The sequence below is a fragment of the Meleagris gallopavo genome, chromosome 5 (genome assembly GCF_000146605.3).
Source record: "Meleagris gallopavo isolate NT-WF06-2002-E0010 breed Aviagen turkey brand Nicholas breeding stock chromosome 5, Turkey_5.1, whole genome shotgun sequence".
Lineage (NCBI taxonomy): Eukaryota > Metazoa > Chordata > Aves > Galliformes > Phasianidae > Meleagris > Meleagris gallopavo.
This window is the reverse complement of record NC_015015.2, coordinates 31,510,113-31,516,259: the sequence shown is the minus strand read 5'-3', so window position 1 is coordinate 31,516,259 and position 6,147 is coordinate 31,510,113. Positions and strand designations below refer to the sequence as shown.

General features: G+C 38.2%; 1 long non-coding RNA gene across 1 annotated transcript; it reads left to right on the top strand.

Moving 5' to 3' along the window:
* Positions 1-9: 9 nt before the first annotated feature.
* LOC104911169 lies at positions 10-5,942 on the top strand. The gene is made up of 3 exons (XR_793686.3): positions 10-1,104; positions 3,689-3,788; positions 5,828-5,942. It is a non-coding gene; the product is annotated as an uncharacterized LOC104911169 (long non-coding RNA).
* Positions 5,943-6,147: the final 205 nt, after the last annotated feature.

Below are 6,147 nucleotides of genomic sequence, written 5' to 3'. Positions count from 1 at the left end.
AAGGAAAGGAAAGGAAAGGAGAAAAAGAAAAAAAAAGAAATAGAATCCCCAAAACCCAATCATATGATAACTTCTGGCTGAACTCCTGCCCAATTTGAACTGGAGTCAAAACTTACTTTAGTTAAGCTAAATCTCCCTCAGCCCCAGCTTTCAAATAAAATAGTTGTTTTTGTTTTGCTTTTTTTCCAATTAAATGAACAAAGCTCCTTGGGATGTCTTTAAACATCATTCTACTGATTCACTCCAAAATAATAGTAAGTGACTTAGACAAATGATCTGAGCAACTGACTCCTTGGATGGAGAGAGTGAGTAAGAAATATACTCTGTCCCTTGGCTGTTGTTCACTGCTTTATCATTTCTTCACTTACATCCCACCAAATGTGTTGATTATTGCTTTGGACTCTATATTTAATAAACTGGATTAATCTTGCCCTGGAAAACAAATGAGCAGTCTGGCTTATCTGCTTTTATCCTGGCATAACAAGACATTTTTTCTAATCAGCTGATTTGGAGAGAAGTTTGCCATGTTGAAAGTGGAGAGAAGTTTCATTCAAATTGAGTTGAACTGCCTGCTGCTTACAGCTATACAGCTCTTTGCTGACAGCTCATGCACTTAGAATTTGGGCAAGATTTGCACAGCCCTGAACCAAAATAACATATTACAGTAGTTTTTTGAGTTCTTGAAAGGCATGATGATGACCTAAGATGAGCATTTAGTCCAAACCTAAAGATCTGTTCCAATATATTCCAGTCAATGCTTACCTTGGGATTTCAGATTAAAGGCATGAGTTCAAAATGTGCTTTTATTTATGAACACTGGGTGGGAGATACAAAGAGAGCAGAATAACCTTCTAGTCTATAGGGATAAATATCTTTGAGGTTCTGGGAGAACCCTGATGGCTTTCTCAAATAACTGTTTCTGTACCCGCAAATCTATATTTTTCCTCACAGGTGCCGTGCCATGACACGTCGAAGGGATATGCTAAATATCAAGAGATCCTGAAATTTAACTTGTAATAAACTAGATACATGACAGCTTTAAATTCCAGCCAAAACATACTGGCATTTACCAAATTTGAAGATGAAGACAGTGCACTTCAGACTGTAAGTTAATTTTTTGTTTTGGAATGATGAAGATTTTACTGTAAGTACCAGTCACATGCTTGCAAATTGCATAACAAAGCTTTTATTATTCACTTTTTTTTTTCTTTTTTTTTTTTTTAAGCATGGAAATTGAAGCTGAGATGCTCTTTCAATTCTTAAATGTTGAGTTAGTTAATGGTTTGGACCATTTTGGAGAGGAACAGATGGTATGGATTTATTTGGTTCCTACTGAAGGGTGCTCCTGGCAGCTGCTGAGGTGGGAAGAAAACAAATGAAGCTTGAAATGGAGGAATAGCTTAAGCCTAAATTTGTTACAATTACCTTGTTGTTTCTTCTCCTGGCTAACTAAAAGACTTACAAAAGTTGCACATCTGCATGAAGCATATATTTATACCAGTTTGGGTTGTAAATTGCTACCATCCCAATCCATGAAGCAGAAAGACAGAAACATTTAAAAATGTCACTTAACAATTTAACAAATTATTCCATTTTTAAGAGTCCAAAAGGATGGGAGCAAAATCTAAAGCTACCTGCAGGGACCAAGCCAACAGTTCTTGACCAAGCCAAACAGTTTTCTATCAAATTGGAAATATGTAAGCTATCTTGTGTATCACTGTGCTCAACCTACTGGCACACTATTTATTACTTTAGTACAGGCATACAAAAGCCTCTCCAGTAAACAACCCAGGTATTGTTTCCTCCAGTCTCTTATTCTTTTTGTTACTTTTTCTTCATTCCTTTCTATTTGATCATTAAAAGCAAAAGAGAAGAAATAAAAATACAAAATAAAATGGAAGCAGGAAGGTGAGAAAGGGAAAACACAAAAATTACTAACTAACCTAAAACATGAAAAATATGTGGTTTCAGTACCTTTAAGATTTTTCCAATTTCTCATTGAGATGTACAAAAAAAAGCAGAGTAAATATGAAGTTTTTTGAATTTTTCTTGAAACATACTTACCATTTTTCACCCAGCACTGCTGCCAACTTTCTGACTGTGTAGTACAAATAGCTTTTCAGCTACTCCTACAATGGCGCATTCAGAAAAGATGCATGTGCTAATGGCACCTGCACAGCCACTCATTTATGGCAGTAAAGGAGCAAGTGGACATGCCAATCAGATAATATATGCAGTCTGGATAGCTACACACCTAACTCCCTGCCTGTGTGTGGTAGTGTAGCTAACTGAAGGTCCTGGGGTGACATGGAGGCAGATATATTCTCCATTTCATACGTAGCAGGAAAATGCTTTTGCAATAGCAATATTCAATTTACATTATCAGTATAGTATAAAAGAAGCTCTTACCTTTTTGAAGTGCAGCATTAAAAAATAAAAAACAATTAGGACCAGTATGTTTCTTAGCATCAAGTGCAGCTCATTCTTTTTCTAAAACAAATTTCTAAAAATCTCTTTATATACATAGTCATCTACTTCCATTAAAAAATATTTTGTGTATGTATGCATACATAAATATGATTTATCCATATGTGTGTAAATATGCACATGTGAATGTCTGATATTTCCTTAATACAAGCAGATGACCACAAAGAAAGCGTTCATCTCTGATACTGAAAATATTAAGGCATAGGGGATATTGGCTAGACACATAGATGTGAAGTAATTCTTGCCACCAGTTTTTCTAATGAAGTCCATCTGCAAAAAACTTTATTTTAGTTCCAGAAAAGATTTCAAACTGCTTTTAATCCAGCTGAACTTTTGAGGGATTAGCTATTATGTTCTCATTACTCCTTTCTCTGACAAATGATTGTCAGGAGCAATTGAGTAAGTTCACCAAACAGAGTATTTCATTTCTGAAATGAAAAATTAAAAAAAAAAAAACCACTAATACCACACACACACACACAAAATGCAAATTAAAACAACCCCACCAGTCTTCTACTTCACTATAAATTCAGTTTTAAATAATCTTATTGATTGTAAAAATTTTACCTAGTATTAATCATTTAACATGGTGTAGGGCTTTCAGCTATTTGAGTTTGCCACTTCTTTTTCCCACTCGTCTGAAAAAATATCTGGAGGAATCCAAAATATATTTGAGGTGCTTCTGATTCATTTAGTATTATCCTTAAGGAATTTACTTCATTATTTTTGTTTTGCGGGGGAAAAAATGTGTGTGCATTTTCATTCAGACTTTAGGGAAATCTAACTTTTCAAATTGAAAGTAAGTTTCTAAATTCTCTAGAATTGTGTTGATAAAAGGTAATACCCTTGTACTGATTCACTGTACACAAAGTGTCATTGCAGTTCATTGTGTAGGTAATGCGAGAGTACCAACTGACAGCGCATGCGGCTTTTGCTGGGTGACAAAACTGCTGTTTCTCAATTTTGTGTAATTGAAAGAGGTGATACAGGAATATCTAGCCAGAGATACAGTGCCCCTTCATTCAGTTTGTGCTCACTTTCAGGCAGGTGGTCTAGGTAAATGTTTATTATAGTCCCTTTTGGATTAACATCCAGGAATTCTAGCTACCAGCACTAGAATATTAGTTATAGTCTTACAGTGCATTTCTAACTCATTCAGCATTAAAGAAAATAAAACAGCCTTGATGTTTTTTCTATGTAGGGTAATTTTGTCATCTAATGGAAAATGGAACATCCAACTGAAGTTAAAATGAAGATACTCGAACTGAAGATTCTTCTACAAGACTGAACACTCAAAATCGGTACGTTGATTTTATCATTACTGCAATCCCCTGGTAGGTTGTCCCTGATCATGCTTGTGGAATGAGCAAGAGGGAACAGAAGAACACCTGGCTTGATCCACTCTGCAGACCCAAAAATAATCTCTGCAATTTTCTCAGGGGTGTCTGTGCTGCGTTCTGCCCAGTGTGCCTTTGAATAGTGTCTAATCCACAGTGCTCTGTGGTCTCTCTTCTCTCCTTCTGCTCTTATCCACTTAGAAAGAGATTTCTAATAACAAATCAAGAATAGACACATTTCTTGTAGGAATCAGAAAAATAAAAGAGGATGTGACAGATGAGGCAAGTAAGTACTGCCACAGCCCAGATCAACATCCGTATTTCTGCGGGCTGTGCAGAGGCTGGGAGTGGCTGTATAGAACAACTGCTGACAAAAGAGCACTGGGTGCATGTTCATACTAGATGCAGCCAGCAAGGCATCGGGTGGCAGGTCCTGCTGTATTAGGTTTCATATATGTGACTGTTTGCTTGGCAGATGCAGCCTGTCTGGAAGCCTTGAATTTGGCATTTTGGTGGCAGTGGAGGAGCAGAATCCTTATATAAGAGTGAGAATTCAGACATTAGAGGGAAGCAAAGAAGGATTATAGTGTGTTTCTACTATCAAAGAGAGGCCTGCAGCAACTCTGGTACTTTCCACTCTCACTGTGGGTTAAAGGAGGCTCTGTTTCCTTCAGACCTGTCCCCAGGCACAGGACTGTATGGAAGCTCATGTCCTGGCAGGAAGGACACGTGCTATGCTCGCCGAGGTTTGCATGTGTTATGGCATTTTTGAACAGTATGTGAGAATATGGGAACTGTTGGGCACAGCGGTGCAAAGCCTGTCTCTTGTCTTATGGGATATGCACTGGCAGACCTGGGAAATTCCTGGGGATCATCCACACTGGTGAGCATGCAGAAAAAGAGGTTTCCTGCCTGGGATTTCAGCTAGAGCATGGTGCTGTGTGCAGAAAGAACCGGACACTGTGTGCATTGTCAGAGAATTTGGCCTCGGGGGAGCTAACAGGGATGCTGTGACAGGACACTGTGCACACAATGACTTATATTTCCAATCAGGATTAATAATTGTTCAGGCCATCAAACATAAATAGCTGGTGTTTAGACAAATGAATTTTATATCAAGCTTTCGGTCATAGGTATTCACGCACTGCCACATCAACTGAAAGCAGGATGAGGGCCATCAAAGAAGCACTGGTTTATGGGCAGTCTGACCTGATGGGTCCTGGGAAAAGTGTAGGTTTCAGTGCTGAGTACACAGATCAGCCAGGCTAAGCCTGCATGGGAAAGGAATGGTCAGAATATGTTGCTCATCATTATGGCATGAGAGGAGTCAGTTTAAAGTTTGTGTATGAACACACTCAGAGATATGTATACTCTTCTGTGTTTTGTGTTGGCCTGTTTACTGCCATGTTTACTAGTTGTATGAGCAACACCATACCTCAAAGTGGTTGGTCCCACTGCTGTTACCAAAGCAGTAACAACCAAATGCAGAATTTTGTTTCTGTGGGGGAGATGGATGCCATGGCGACAGAAATCACAGACCTAAAAGCCAATGAATAAGGCAATGGAGAGTTTACTGGCTCCAACAACCCTCCTCTCTGGTAAGCTGAGCTCTCGGTCCAGAGGTCTGACATTTATTTTCCTTTGCCTGCTCTGAGTCACACAGATTCTTTCTCTCTGTGATTAGGTGGGAAGCACACTGCCTGGCCTGGCATGACACTTGTACAGGTGGCACCTCTTACTTCATGTTGTTGATATTCACATTGGCTTCAGAAGAACATCTGGCAAAAGCCACCAAATACTTACCTCAATATAGAGAATTGGAGGCAAAATGTATGAGATATGCTAAAACACATATAGTAAATTACAGATGTACAGATGCCTGTTTGGAAAACTAAATATAAGTTCATTCATGCAATTGACCTTAGAGAAAAGTTCAATGAAATTTGAATTAATCTCTCAGCCTGGTACTTGAGGACAATGTTTTGCTCCTGTTCTAATTTCAGACACTGACCGGATGGAATTTCAAAGGTGTACTTGCAAAAAAAGAATCTCTTTTCAGAAAGATGTTACAACAGTGTAACGCACTTGTACAACATTACAAAGTGGACATGTCTTCGTGCCCACTGGAGTTGCAGGTAAGGAACAAAACGCTGTGAGAAAATTTGGCCCTAAAATGTATATTATACCTCTGGCTTTTAGAATCCCATGGGATTAAATCTTAAATATTTCAGTACTTCTCTTTTAAGGATGAAGTTTAGCATTTTTGTTACAGTTCTAAGCAAATTACAAATGGTTGTGATGAGATTTTCAAACTCCTGATTTT